General features: G+C 40.3%; 1 protein-coding gene across 2 annotated transcripts in view; it reads right to left on the bottom strand.

The window, feature by feature from the left end:
* Positions 1-11,389, bottom strand: part of RASSF2 (Ras association domain family member 2) — a 76,191-nt gene extending 64,802 nt beyond the window's left edge. The window contains exons 1-2 of one of the 2 annotated variants that reach the window (XM_023494688.2): positions 11,209-11,389; positions 10,202-10,331 (exon numbers count right to left, since the gene is read on the bottom strand). The gene's annotated coding sequence lies outside the window, so the exon portion shown is untranslated. The remainder of the gene's footprint in view (positions 1-10,201; positions 10,332-11,208) is intronic. The other variant, XM_012539948.3, reaches the window with a different exon arrangement.
* Between the last annotated feature and the right edge of the window lie 4,900 nt (positions 11,390-16,289).

Here is a 16,289-nt window from a genome sequence, read left to right as displayed (position 1 = left end):
CAAGTTGGCTCTTCTGGGCACCAAATGAGGAGTCTAGAATGGACAGACTTTAAGGTCCCTTCTAGGAATCAGTCTAGACTCCTATGCCATTGCATGCTGCAAAGAGAGGAGCTATCTTCTTCGTAGAAACAGGTTATTGCTATTATGCTGTCATGGCGACCGCTTCATATCTCCATTTGACATTTTCTTGGCAAAGCTGGAATGGTTTATCATTTCTTTCTCTAGTTCATTTTACAGTAGAAGAAACTGAGGCAAATTGGGTTAAGCGACTTGCCCAGGGTCACTTAGCTACGCCAGATGTGAATTTAGGTAACTCCACGCCTAGTGTGAACTGCTCCATCCAGTTGTCCTTAGAAATAGGTGAGAGAAACCTATAAAATCATGGTAGACAGAGGTTCTTTTGGTACTGAAAAATCCCATTCTAATCTCTTAGACAGGGTTCAAAAGTAGAATCTTGGAATTTATAGTGGAGCATACACTATAACTGAATGTTATGTTATATAATGTTTCCAGTCTAAAAGAGTCCTATTTGATGCTTTGAAATAGTTTCCTTTTTTTTCCTTTTTTTTCTAGAGTAGATGAAAGAGGTCAGAAAGAGGAAGCAAAAACAGTTCCTTTTTTGGCTTTCCTCAAGCAAAATTACTGAGAATTATACAATATTATAGACAGAAGTAAACTTTAAGACCATCTAGATCAAAGGTATCCTATTATACATGACCCAGAACATTCCTGAGGACTGCTCAAACCAGATTAAAAAATGTAATTAGGAAATACTTAACAAAATAAATAAAATTCAATAAAGCATAAATAATGTCAATGTGATTTTTCTAAGTCAATGTGCAGCCATTAGGGATCCTTTGTAAATTTTAACAGCCCCTATTTCTATTTAAGTGTGCTACCACTGGCCTAGTAGTGTCCCCTCTTTCATTTTATTGAGAAAAAAACTGAGACCCAGAGAAGAACCTCATGTGCCCAAAGTCACACAATAAATTAGCAGTAGTGCCAGGACTAGAATCCATATTTCTTGACTCCGGGATTAGGTGTTTTTTTTTTTCTTTTTCTGCCTAAACCTGAAAAGAGGATTTTGTTTCAAATTGGAGGACTTAAACAATGGGAAGGTACCTACCCCAGGGCCACCTTCTCTCCTGAAGTTTTTGTATGATCACTAATGTTAGCTTATCATTTCCTAAACTAAGTCAACAGAATAAGATCAAAAGTCATGCCATGGACCTAAGATTCTCCTGTGCCTTAGTTTCCCTACCTGTAAAATGAAAAAGTTGGTGTTGATGATCAAAAATGTCCAGTTCCAAATCCTATGATCTGTCATATTGTATTTTATTTTTATTTTATTTTATTATTATTTATATTATTTATATGGTTTTATTTTACTTATCTGTTTTGTTTTGTTTTTTATTTTCAATTAATTTTTTTCAAGTAACAAGCATTTGTTTGGCATCTCTCTTTAAGATCATCTTGGTCTCTATGCCAACTGATTGGGGTAACTGTGGGCAAGGGTTCCACATTAGACTTTTGCCACCAGATCATGGCTCCTGACCCAAATAAACTTCACCAACCTTTCATCCCTGATGATTACAGACTGCAGGGCCCAGAATCCCCAGATGACAGAGGAGCCATTGGAGTCAGATGATACCCATGTTTACACAGGCCTGCCCTTCCTGGGGTACCCCATTTCCCTCCCAGGCCCACCCTCTGCATCCTTCCCAGGAACACAGAGGAAGATTTAGTGTAAACAAAACCAATGACTACCCAGCTTGTGGTGGTGACCCATTTCCAAAAGACTTAATCTAAAACCATAAAAAAGGGAAACATGTTTTGTTGTTGCTGCTACTGTTATATTTTTTTAAGTGACAATGTCTTATCAGCTTCTTCTGGGTAGGATAACTGTCTGGCCTGCACATACAGGTGGCTGGGGAGGAGAATTCAGAAGATCAGTCCTGCAATTGTTTTAAAGACTCCCAGCCCGGCCTCCAAGGCTGGCTAGTATGCTAAGGAATATCCTTTTTCACCAAAGCAGGAGGCTAAGTCATTGTGGGAGTAGACTCAAGAGAATCACAGAATGTCAGAGGAACTATGCGGCCTCTTCATTAGACAGTCTAACTATAGCATTCAATTAATCAAGCACCTAATGTGCTGAGCTAGGCAAGGAGGTAAAAAACAAAAATTAAAACAACCGTCCCTGCGCTCAAGAGGTGTACATTCTTTGAGAAGAACCAGCTCTGATATCTATCAGTATATTCAAAATGTATGGAAGGTAAATTTTAGGGTGGAGGGAAGTACTAACAGGGAGAGGAGAGGAGAGGATGGAGTTCAGCATCAACAGGAGCTGAGCTTGAAGGAAACCACGGATTTTGAGAGAGGCATTGACAAGAAAGAAATATAGTATACAGTCTGTGTGGCCGGTCAGAGATGGAAGATGGAAGGCGAAGTGTTGCTTTTGAAAAATAAACCAAAAAAAGCCATTTTGATTGTACCATTAAGTAAGGGTATTAAGGGAAGAAAAATGAATAGAGGACCATGGCCTGGAACTGGGATTCAGGATTAATAATCCCAGCCCTACCACTAGCTAGTGTCCCAGAAGACCTAAAGCTGGAAGCTCCATTTTCTAAAATGCTCTACAATTTACAAAATATTACCCAGACAAAAACCCTATGAAGGAGACAATGCAACTTTTATTACCTCCAATATATAGTGAGGTCCGGAAAAGAACCATAATAGCTTACCCAGGGTTCTATGCATAGTAAATATCAGAGCTGGGATTCAAGCCCAGGCCTCCTTATAGATTTATAGATTTACTTCAGAGGTCACTGATTCAAAGCTAAAAAGGAACTTAAAAACCATCTGGCCTAACACCTTCATTTTACAGATAAGGAAACTGAGGTCCAGAGAGCACTTGTCCAAAGTCACACAGGGTGCATCAGAAGTAGAATTCAAGAGAAAGTCCTCTGACCCCAGATCAGTCAGAATTTCTTCAACTGTGCCAGGAAGATGCCTATCTGGCTCCAAGCCTTCCTCTCTTCCCACAGTACCTATTATTCTTCCACCCAGAACCAACTAGGATGAAGCTCCTTTTGGAAATGTCCCAGAGAGTTTGGGGGAAATGTTCTCTATGCAAAGAATTAGAACAGCAAACAAAACAAGGCTGCTGTGCCTTTGGGCTAACAAAGTCCTCACATACTAATTCCCATACTTAGATCCTCTCCTTTGCAGAGAAAGCAAGGAAGCACCAGACGGTCTCAATTGTGAAGGGCCACAACCAGTATCAGCATTCCTTAGTGTTTCATCCAAGCAATAGGGAAGGCAGGCAACAAACAGGATAAATAAATAGAAAAGTTGAGAGCCGCACAGCCAACTAATTCCCTCATTTCCCCAGGAGCAGAAAGGAAGATTTGCCTAAGATCACACAGCCAAGGACCAACAAAGCTAAGACTGTAACCCAGGGTTCTTCCCATTTCATCATGCTGCCTGCCCTGTGAGGACTTCTGATCCTGTCTTCAATGTTTGACTTAAGCTGAATTCACCTGCATAAAGGGAAATCCCCTGAACACCAAGAGCCTTGCACTCTTTAAAGACAACCCTGCATTGTCCAGAATTTTAGATCAGATCCAAAAGCCCCAAGATTGTCATGTCTACATGGACATGGGAAAGAGAAAGGGAGGGAGGGAAAGGGGAAGAAAGGGAGGAAGGAAGAGAGGGAAAGAGAAATGAAAGGAGAAAGGGAGGCAGGGAAGAAGGAAGGAAGGAAGAAATTACATTCTTACCTAGGAAGCACAAGTGTCTGTGTTTTTATATTGGGTGAAGATATACTTATTATCCAGAAACCAATCCAGAGAGCCACTGCTATTGTTTTTGTCCTTCCTTCTCAAAGAGGGCCATGTCATCAGGGAAGTGATACCATGACATGCAAGTGAATTGGATTTAAGTGAGGGAGGCTGTGCAAGGTCACTTGCCTCAGTTCTTCCTCCAGAGCCATTGGGTCTAGTAGCCACATATAGATCAGGACTGGAGATCAAGATCTTTTTCTTTTTTTGGCTAGGTATAAGAGGAAATTCTTTGCCTCAATTGCCACCTAGCCTTAAGCACTGAATAGGTGCTGCTTCAGTCAAACTGAGACCTGTTGAAGACCCAAGCTGACAAAGACTGAGGTCCCATTGCATTCAGGGCCATCTCCAGTGGTTCTGATCTAGATCTGGCCACTGGATCCAGATGGCTCTGGAGGGAAATGTGAGGCAGCTGACCTTGCACAACCCTCCCTCACTCAAATCCACTTCACTTGCATGCCATGATTTCACCTCCCTCTGGTCCTCTTGGAGAAGGAAGGACATATAACAGCAACAACCATCAGCCAACTTTAACTTTGAATGGCCTCTCACCAAGAAGGCAACAGCAAAATGTATGTTTTCCATGGAAACCCTCAAAGACCAACTCTACCCACCTGATTCCTTGTCAATCTGAGAGCTTGCTGTCTTTTGGAGGCCTCTGGTTGAGTTTACTAAAAGGAAGGCAACAAAGTCCACTAAAAACCAAAATCTAGCTGAAAGCCTAAATGTGTAAAGGATCCTTCATGGGTTATGACACCTAAGGCCCTATAGTGAAGCTTGGGCCACATTACCCAGGACTAATGCTCTATTAAGAGCAACAAAAGGAAATCCCATAGCTAAGCCCTGGAGAGTGATACTTCCACCACCTCAGTTTTCATCTTCTGAAAGTGTTTATTTAAATATTTATGTTATGACTAGAGGCCATGGAAGGAAAAAACAATTAGCAAATCCATTGTTAAAATCCAAATTTTACTTCTTTAGTGATGGTTGCTTGCTTAATAATATAATAACAACAGCTATCATTTATATAGTGCTTTAAAGTTTTGCCAAGTGCTTTACATAAACTTCATTTGAGTTTGTCAACAACATTTGGGATCTAGGGGTTCTTATTTCCCCCATTTTACAGATGAGGAAACTAAGGCTGAGGGAAGACTCAGGGACTGAGGCAGGATTTGAACTCATATCTCCTGAATTTAAGTCTCTCACTCTATCCTTGGCACTGCCAAGCTACCTTATTAAGATAAAAGAGAACTTTACTTTGTGATAGAGTAATCAGAACTCTGTCAACTCTAAAATCCGGCATTCATATAAGTATTCTTAGGTAAGAATATTGACTGAATCTGTGTCCCTCCTGCCAAATGCAAATTTTATCAAATTTAAACATATTACAGCACAAATAGGGCTCCAAAAAAGGCATAAGACTTTGTACTCTGCCTTGGTCAGACTACATGGAGTATTATGTTCTAATCCCGAGAAAACATTTTAACAATAAATCCTGGCCATTTTAGAGTATTTAGAGAAGGAAAATCAACAGGATGAAAGAATTTGTACTTAGGCTACCCTAAAAGACCTGAAGATGTTTAGTTTGTAGAAAATAAAACTTGGGAGGTGAGTAGGGAGAGATGGCAGTGATTTTCAAGTATTGGAAGGGCTGCCACAAAATGTGATTAGATTTGTTCTGCTTAGGCCCAGAGGGCCATGAGGCCCACAGGCCATGAATGGATAGAAACTTGCAGGATTTCAGTTTCATGGGAGGAAAAGTTTTTTTTGTTTGTGTTTTTTTGGCATCAGAATTATCCATAATGCAATGCACTGTCCAAGGAAGTTGTAGGTTCTACCAAAGAAGTGTTGGGTAGGGAGTAGTCTTCAAGATGAAACTAGATGACCACTTGTTGGAAACGTTGTAGAGAAGACTGTTACTCAGTATGGGTTGAACTAGATAGTTTTTGAGGCTCCCTCTAATCCTGTCATTGTATCACTTTTTGGTTGACTTCAAATAGCAAATGATCAGAAGTGTGATAGCAATGCTTAAGATCATTGGATATAATACCTTCCCTCTAAGATCATCTCCAGGTGATCTTGCCTATATATTATTTTGGGTGCAGTAGAGGGCTTACAGTCAAGAACACCCTGAATTCAAATTTGATCTAAAATCCTTATTAGCTGTATGATCCTGGACAAGTCACTTAACCTTATTTGCCTCAATTTCATCATTTGTAAAATGAGCTAGAGAAGGAAATGGCAAATCAGTCCAGTGTCTCTGCCCAAAAAAACCCAAATGAGGTCACGAAGAATCAGACACAATATGATTGAACAGCAAGCAATCTTGTTTTCACACAATTGTATATTTGTTCTCCTGTATAGATGTTGTATAGATATCTTCCTTCCCATTAGACCATGAGTTCCTTTAAGAACAAAAACGGTCTTTTGCTTTGCCACATGACACAGTCTCTGGCACATAGTAGGAACTGACTGACACTATACAGGGTGTCCAAAAAGTCTTACTGTAGTTTTAAGCTTTAATAATGCTTTAAAGATTAAATCTGCACTAAGACTTTTGGAATACCCTGTAAATCTAATGTGTACCTAATGATTTTCATATTATCTCTCCCCACCAATTAGATTGTGTATTTTTTTAACTGAGGCAATTGGAGTTAAGTGACTTGCCCAGGGTCACACAGCTAGGAAGTGTTAAGTACCTGAGACCAGATTTGAACTCAGGTTCTCCTGACTTCAGGGCTGATGTTCTAACCATTGCACCATTTAGCTGCTCCAGATTGTATATTTCTTAATGGCAGAACTGTTTTTGCCTTTCTTTATATAATAATAGTGTCTAGTTCGGGTCAATTATGTCCAACTTTTCATGACCCCGTTTGGGGTTTTCTTGGTTTACCATTTTCTTTTATAGCTCATTGTACAGATGAGGAAACTGAGGCAAACAGGATCAAGTGACTTGCCTAGAATCACACAGCTAGTAAACATCTGAGGCCATATTTGAACTCAGGAAGATGAGACTTCCTAAATTCCAAGCCAGGTACTCTATGTACTGGGCAACCTCGTTGTCCTGTAGTGCCTAGCAGTAAACCTTTACTAAATAAATGTTTGTTTACTTGAGTTGTTTTGTCACTGTTGCTCTCTACTTTGTCAGTTAGCTGTTCAATTATTAGCATTAAAGTAGTCCATATCAGCAGCCTCAACAAATAATGAATAGTCATCAGATCTCTGTGATTTATTAAATTGTCTTGTGGAGGTTTCCCTTTCAGCCCATTGACTGAAATAATAAGTGATACTGAGTACTTGAACATTATAGTTTATAAATAAAGACTTTTGCATAGTGGATTTCCTTTCATTAATGCAATCAATCAAAAAATTTCATTTCCCTTTATGTAATACCCTTCTGCCTCATCTTCACATCTCAGAATCATTAGTTTTCTTCAAAAATCAGTTCAAGTTTCATCTTTTTCTTGAAGCTTTTTGAGATTTCCCCAGTTGCTAGTGTCACTCCCCTCCCAATTCTCTCTGTGAGTCTATCTCTTCCCATATATGTGTCTGTATATACATATGTGTAAAATTATTGCATATATAGTTATATAGTTATTATTAGTATCTATGCCAACTTCTGTAAATAATGTCTTCCTTGATTGAATGTTAAGATATGTGAAGGCAAAGAGTTTCAGTTTTGTCTTTGTAGTTCCAGAACCCAGCAGGTGCTTAAGAAATGTTTATTTACTGATTGAATCAATTATGTATCCCATTCTATTTCTAACCCAAAAGCATTTCTTCAATTTAGCACTGCTTTCCAGTGAGCTCCAAAGCTGTGTCTTTTGATGCCATAAAGCAGCATCAAGTTCTCTTCCCTATTCCCTCTTGTTGCTCTGACTACCCTATTTTGTAGTACTTGTTGCCTAGCAAAACTGTTAATTACTTTTTTACACAGTTTGCTTAGAAGGCTAAGAGAGTATGAGAACTTTGGAAAAGCAAAGTTCAGCCTGGCACCCGACAGAGTACATGGGCTTCCTCAGTAGAGTTGGAACCTGGAAACAGGAAAGAGAGATGGAGAAGAGAGATAGGCTGATCTTTCTATAGCAACTGCACTATCTCACAAAACCTTTCCATCTTGGTAGGAACACCAAGAGCTTGAATTCAACTAGCATAGCTTTTGAGAATCCAAATTCATATTCAGCCTCAGGACAAAGCATCAGAAGGATTTCAGTGGAGTTGTATAAATAATAATCATTCAGTAATAAGCTGTCTAAATGGTAATATAAAAATTCCCCCTCCCACTTTCAAAGCAAATAAAATGAAGAAAGTTGTTTTATCCCTATCACATACAGGGATGAAAATATTACTCCAAACTCCTTCTTACTTAAAGCTATCTAGTGGACAAAACACCACTCATTTCAGAATTGATCTTCTTGGTTCCAAAAATCAAAGAATTTGATCTAGAAGAGAAATCCTGAATTTCCCATTGCCCTTAATACTCACTATATATGTATGCACACACATGAGCTTATATGTGTGTATGTATGCATGTATGTATGTATGTGTACAGACACATATTACCTAATTTATAAGGGAAGTTGGGATACACATAATATACATACATACTTATATATGTCTTTTTCTAAATTATTCTCAAAATGCCATATGACATTAAAATTTTTAATGCTATAATTAAAATGGGGGGATAGATTTCTTTTGGATTTTGACAATTTTTCTTCCCATCCCTAGTAGTCTATTAAGAGTACAGAAGAAAAGAATTTAGAAATAGTGGTAATTCAAAATGCATGAAGACAGTAATAGGGGTTGAATTCAAACCTCAGTTTGACTGAGATCCTTTAGACTAGATCCATTGCTCTTTCTGGTACTTCAAACTGTATCTTGACCAATAAACAATAGTCATGTCATGAAATTTTGGAAGAATAGCATCACATGGTGGAAAGGGCAATAGAATAAAAATTACGAGGCTCTGTAATACGAACCAACGCTGGCTCTGTCACAATGTGAGATGAGCATATGAGAACCTCTCTGGGCCTCAGTTTCTCCATCAGTAAAATAAAAGAATTAGATTAAATAATCTCAAAGATCCTTTCCATCACTAAACTTCTTTGTTTTATAATCACAGTTCTTCCTCCCCAAAGAAAATCCATGATGGTGCCCAAGTGACTGAATTTAAAACAAGAGTTGTTTTGTTTTTTTTTTTTACTTCTATCTGTTCACAAATTTCGTAGCAGCCCTTTTCTCTTCTCAAAATAAATGTCTTTCATCCAAGAGTCTAGTAAAATAAATGTACCAGTCATCTAATCTTAAGAAAAACAACAATAAACCTGAAAGATCATCTAGTCTGACCCCCTCAATTTATGGATGAAGAAATGGTTTTAGAAGAATGTCAAGACAGTTACACAACTAGTGATTGGCAGAGCCAAGACACAATTCCAAACATGGTGTTATACTAAATTGCCCTCTACCTTCCCCAGAGGCACAATTCAATTGAGTTTGGCCAATATTCATTAAGCATCTACAAGATAGAAGTTAGGTGGTGCAGTGGTTAGAACACTGGGACTGGAGTCAGAAAGACCTGAGTTCAAATCAGGTTGTACGACTCTGGGCAAGTTATTTAACTTGTTTACCTTAACCCACTAAAAAAGGAAATGGCAAATCATTATATATCTTTACCAAGAAAACTCCATGGACAGTATGATCCATAGGGTTAGAAAAAGTCAAATATGACTAAATAATAGTGCATGTGGCATTCTGCTAGGCACTGGAAAAGCTGGCTTTCAGTTTCTCTACTTCTCTTGTCCAAAGCTCTTGTTCATTAGTAACTCACAATTGCAATTAAATATCTGCACATAAGAACTCAAATATCTGTACATAAGAATTTATCTGTACATAAGAAGAGAGTTGTAGCTCGAAAAAGATCTTAGAAGATCATTCAATCAATCCCCTTACTTTGCAGGTGAGGAACCTGAGGTCCAGAGAGATGTAAGTGATTTGTCAGTAAGAGTCAAAATTGAACCCAGATTCCAGGACTTTAATTAGAAGGCTCATGTCATTCTGCAGGGCTTCCTAGGCTCCATCTACTCCTCAGAGCTTGACTGGCTAGAGAACTGGTACCAGCACCACCTATTAAAGCCTTGGGCCTATTCTAGAAACCAAGAAGAGCAATAAGTTTCTGGAGATAAAATGACTTCTTCACCCCAGCAAAAGACAGACAAAACAAAACAAAATATTTCATTTAATTAGATTTTTAAAAATAAATCAGGCACAAAACCTGAAAAGAGAAGAAACAAAGAGATAATCCCCTATCCTTCCTCCCTCCACTTCTGAAACAAGCCAAGTAACTGAATGTTCCTTCTCACCAGTGAGTGGACAGTGAAGTGGGCAGTGAAGAGTTTAACTCCCCCATCCAGATATGGAGCTGCTTGGCCAAAAGACCTTGACAACAAACCTGGACTGTAGGGAGATAGGGTTACTCCCTCTCTCCAAAAGCTGTTGAAAGAAAAAGATTAAAGGAATGTAATCGATTCTAATTTTAAGTAAAATTAGAAAGGCACAGTTTGCTGCCCCAAGCTCTTTTATTCCACCTTGGATCATAAGGATTTAGAGCAGGAAAAAATAGCGACTTAGAAATCACCCAGAGAGCCCAGCTCTCTCATTCTACACATTCAGAAAAGGGAAGTGATTAGTAAGGCCATACACCCAAAATGAAGAGGGGATAAACAGAATTCAAAACCAAGGCCTCTAACTTCAAAACTTGGGTACTTTCCCACTATATATCCTTCCCCCAGAAACAGCTCACAGCACCTGTCACTCCCATCCAATTGGAAGATTGTCAGGGGAAAGAATCCAGACTACCATCAAAGGAAGTGTAGTTTTTGGGACCTCAGAGGACCTCCAATGGGAGCGACTTAGATCCAATTGCATCTTCATAGGATTAACGAATACTCCAAATTTCTCACTGTACAGATGAGGAAACTGAGGCCCAAACGACGCCGTGAAGTGCCTAGGGTCACCCAATTAGCGGCGCTACAAGTAAATAATAGGGCTCCCCTCCCCGGCATTTGGGGACGGGGAGAGAGGGAATTGGAGAGATGTGCCTACAAAGATGGAGCTGGGATGCTAAACTTTGAGACTGAAAGAGACCTCGGTGCGGGCTGCGTGGGAGGACCCGGGACGGTTCGCTGGGGCTGAGAGCAGGAGATCCACCGGGAAGGACCCGAGCCCAGCTCTACACGCGCACGGGAACACGGACAGACACACACTGAGACAGCCCGCACAGACACACACGGCACCGAGACAAGAGGAAGGGGAAGAGCAAGCCGGGGCTGCCAGGGCAGCCCAGGGGAAGGATCAAAGACCGCTTTACCGTGCACCCCGGGCTAGCAGGGGGAACCTTTGGGGCGCCGAGCTACCCCTGCGGGACAGCTCCCGCGGACTGGAGTCCGGTCCACGCGGCAGCCGTCGCCTCCCGGGCAGGTCCAGCCCATCAGTCCCCGGGAGGGCTCGCGGGGCAGCTTCGGGGAGACAGAGGAGGGAGGACCGCACCAGCCGCCGGGCCACCGCCCTCCCCGCTTCCACCCCCACCCCCTCGATTGATGGAGCCCCCAGCTCCAATCCAGCCACGGCTGGCCTCTGGCTTCTGCATCCTCATTGGCTAGGCGGCCCCTCGCCTCCCCGCCCCCTTTTCTTTTCGCTCCCCCCTCCCCAGGGGCAAACGGGGGCGGGGCTTCTCCCCTCCCTCGCAGACAATGCTGAGGGCTGGAGTGGCTGATCTGGCGGGCGCTCTCGAACATCCAGCCCTTGGATTGTCATCGGAGGCATCTTTTCTTTGCTTTCCTTTTCATCCCGGGGCGCGGGAAAAAGGCTAGTGGTTTGTGAAGATGAGCTGAGCGGGGCTGGGCTGAACGCCGCTCGGGTGCAGCTGCCTAGTGCCGGGCTACTAGAAGCCCCTTCTTGTGGGGATGGGGGTAGCGGAGAACTGAGGGTCTGGAGAGGAGGGGAGACTCCATAAGGTTAAAGCTGAAAGGGACCTTAATTTTAATTGAGCAATAAACATTAATTTAGTTCCTGCTAAGCATCAGGTACTGCACTTGGCGCTGGTGATACGAGGACCCCCTACCAATTACAATCTCCTATAAATACACGCACACACACAAATGTACACCTGTATGTGTATATAGGAAAACGAGATCATAGGATAACAGAATTCAAGCTAGAACAGACTTCAAAAGTCGTCCAGTTCCGCCTCCTCAAGATGAGGAAGCTGGGGCCCAGGGAAGTGACTTGCTTGCCTAAAAGTCACAAAACTTATGTCAGAGACAGGACGTGAATCCGGAGTCAATGAATGCTCTTTTTACTGTTACACTGACAGCCTCCCTCCACCCCCACCCCATAACTGGTCATAGGATTTATAGTTGTAAGTAGGGGACCTTACAGGTCACCAAATCTTACCCACACCATAGAGTCATTCTTCTCTCTCCCATCCCAACATTCAGTCTGTTGCTAATTTTTTTTAACCTGAACAATATCTCTTAGAATTCTTCCCTCTTCTCTTCTTTCCTACTCATTGCCCTAATTGAAACCTTCAGACCTCTCTAATTATGAATCATCAGCAATTATTGTGTTTGATAGCTATCAAGAACTATGCTAAGTGCTGAAGTTTTTTGTTGTTGTTGTTTGTTTGTTTCTAAAGGCAAAAGCAGCCCCTGGTTCTCAAGGAACTTACAATCTAATAAGGGAGAGACAACATATAAATAAATACATATTCCCAATGCATAGAGATGAAATAGAAAATAAAGCAGAGGATCATAGGATCATGAATTTAGACCATCATCAGGTCCAACCTCCTCACTCTCTAAAGGTGAGGTTAAGTAACCTGTCCATGTCACTCCAAGTATAGAGCTTTTCCCACCATATGGCAATGCCTTCAATAATAGTTAGCATTTCTATAGTGCTTTAAGGTTAACAGGGAAGCTAAATGGTACAGTACATAAAATGCTTGGCTTGGCATCAATAACACCTGACCTCAGCTACTTACATACTCTGGATTTACTTTGGACAAGTCACTTAATCCTGTTTGCCTCAGTTTCCTCATTTGTAAAATGAGCTGGGGAAGCAAATGGCAAATCACATCATTGCCAGGAAACCTCTCCCAAAGAAGGTCATGAACAGTCAGACATGACTGAATAATTAAAGTTTGCAAAGCAAATTGCAATTATTTCATTCTATCCTCACAACAACCATGGAAAATAAGTACTATTATTATCCCTATTTTAAAGACAAGGAAACTGAGGCCCAGGGAAGGTAAATGACTTGCCTAGAGTTACTCAGACAAGTTTTGAATTCAAATCTTCTTGGTTAATTACCCAAAGTATAATCGTTTTTCTACTCTTTTCTGTCTCTATCTCCAGGTACTTTTCACAGACTGTTTCCTGGTCCTCTCCAACGCATCATAAGAACAAAAATCTAAGGTTAGAAAGGATCCCAGAGGCCACCTACACCAATTCCTGTAATTCACAGATGGCACCACTCTGCTCCCAAATCTTGGCCAAAGTCACAGAGAGATGGGTCAATGGCAGTACTAGGCTAAAAGTACAATCTTCTAATTCCTACTCCATGAGCTTTCCATGGCATCATTCTGCCAATCACAAAACATTGTCTTTGCTCTCATGAAAGTGAAAAAAATTAGGGAAGCAAAACATATATCAAGCCGTTGGAGAATAATTTCTGTATGAGGATGACAAATCTTTTTCTACCCAACATGCAGCTGGTGCTGAGGTCTTTCCCTCCTCCCTTTTCTAGATGTGTAAGGAAGTAGCCTCAGGGAACTTGAATAATTTTGCTCAGCTGTTCATCAGAGAAAGAAAAGTCACCAGAGAGAGAAAAAGAAGATGTCTCTCATTCCTCCCTCTTTTTTCATCTCATCCTGCCTCCCCTCCCCCTACCCAATCCCTGGGATTTAGTAGACAGGATATGTTGCTGTTATCAGAAGAAAGACCACCCAGGCACTGGGGGAGATGGGATACAAATACAAGTCGTTGTGAGCCAACCAGAATTGGGGGGAAAGGAGCATGTTCTTAAGATATAATTCCAAGTCCCCTGGAGATTACTTGTATTCGATACCAGAATTTGCAGAGCCAGTCTATGAAAGGAAGTTTTTGAAGAATAGAGGAGCTCAAATCATCATAGACAGCCTTTAAAGTCAAGGAAATTGTGGACTATAAAGTTTAATTGACTTGTCCAGGATCTCAAAGTCACTAAATGGCAAACCTAGAACTCAAATGCACATCTTGGCTAGGATTATAATAATAATAATAACAACAGTTATGTAGCACTTTATCTTCATTTTCTTATTTAAGCTTTATAGGTTCTGATAAAGGCCTCATTTCCAAAATATATAGAGAATTGACTCTAATTTATAAGAAATCAAGCCATTCTCCAATTGATAAATGGTCAAAGGATATGAACAGACAATTCTCAGACAAAGAAATTGAAGCTATAGAAATAGCTAGAAAAGCTAGAAAAGCTAGAAAGCCATATGAAAAGATGCTCCAAGTCATTATTAATCAGAGAAATGCAAATTAAGACAACTCTGAGATATCACTACACACCTGTCAGACTGGCTAGAATGACAGGGAAAGATAATGAGGAATGTTGGAGGGGATGTGGGAAAACGGACACTAATACATTGTTGGTGGAACTGTGAATACATCCAACCATTCTAGAGAGCAATTTGGAACTACGCTCAAAAAGCTATCAAACTGTTCATATCCTTTGATCCAGCAGTGTTGCTACTGGGCTTATATCCCAAAGAGATCTTAAAGGACGGAAAGGGACCTGTATGTGACAAAATGTTTGTGGCAGCCCTGTTTGTAGTGGCCAGAAACTGGAAACTGAGTGGATGCCCATCAATTGGAGAAAGGCTGAATAAATTGTGGTATATGAATATTATGGAATATTATTGTTCAGTAAGAAATGACCAACAGGATGATTTCAGAAAGGCCTGGAGAGACTTACATGAACTGATGCTGAGTGAAACGAGCAGAACCAGGAGATCATTATATACTTCAACAACAATAATATATGATGACCAGTTCTGATGGACCTGGCCATCCTCAGCAATGAGATCAACCAAATCATTTCCAATGGAGCAGTAATGAACTGAACCAGCTACGCCCAGAGAAAGAACTCTGGGTGATGACTAAAAACCATTACATTGAATTCCCAATCCCTATATTTCTGCCCACCTGCATTTTTTATTTCCTTCACAAGCTAATTGTACAATATTTCAGAGTCCAGTTCTTTTTGTATAGCAAAATAACGGTTTGGTCATGTATACTTATTGTGTATCTAATTTATATTTTAATATATTTAACGTCTACTGGTCATCCTGCCATCTGGGGGGGCGGTGGGAAGGAGGGGAAAATTGGAACAAAAGGTTTGGCAATTGTCAATGCTGTAAAGTTACCCATACATATAACCTGTAAATAAAAGGCTATTAAAAATTTTTTTTAAATAAGCTTTATAGTGATCCTGTGAGATGAGTGCAGTTATAATCTCTGTTAGAATGTTCTAGTTCTTCATGAGGTTGAGATAGGGAAGAAAGGAGAATGTAAACTGTGCAAATCTTAATGGTGGGGAAAAAACTGAGGAGTGTATGGAATGGAAGTAACAATGAGGAAAAAAGATTTGGGTTTTTAAGATCTATGGAAGGACACAATAATAAAAGAATATAAACAGAAAAAGAAGTTTCTAAATTCATGAGATGGAATTGGAACTCATGGGTGATGACAAGTTTAAGGTTATGACCATGTCTGTGGGCTATAGTAGAGTAGAAAAAAATAGGTCATAGAAACTAAGTAAATTTGAGGAACTGGGAATTTAGAAAATTTGAACAAGCATCAATATATATGTTTAAGTTCCCTGGTGTTAATGCAGGTGTTGGGATGGAGAGGAAACACTGAGCCAGGGGACTGAACTCATTAAGAAAGGAAAAAGAATGTTCTGCCAGGTCAATAAAAAATGGCTACCAGGATCTGGATTAAGTGATAAACTTGAATGGCATATAGATAGATTAAACATTCCTTAATGAATTAAACATTAACCATATTTTCTGGACATTCAGGATGTAGGGTTGAGAATTCAAATAGAAACATCATTTGGTGTACTTCAGAAGTTCATAGATCTGAGCATGTGGCTGGTTCTAGCCAAAACCAGTCTCTAAGTACTCATTGTCTAAGCACATGTACATTTTTAGTCTCTAAATCTCCCGATTTCATTCATTTAGAAACGTCCCATTATCCTATCCTAACTTCCAGAGTAGCTATAGAATCCACTCTAAAGCATGGAGGCAAAATAATTTTATATAATGCAGCAGATAGCAGGGTGCCTTTTAAATTGTTGAGCAAAATAAAGTAGGATTTATGCATTGTTTTTTAGAAGATTAAC

Source organism: Sarcophilus harrisii, chromosome 2, assembly GCF_902635505.1.
Source record: "Sarcophilus harrisii chromosome 2, mSarHar1.11, whole genome shotgun sequence".
Classification (NCBI taxonomy): Eukaryota; Metazoa; Chordata; class Mammalia; order Dasyuromorphia; family Dasyuridae; genus Sarcophilus; species Sarcophilus harrisii.
This window is presented reverse-complemented; position numbering and strand designations above follow the sequence as displayed.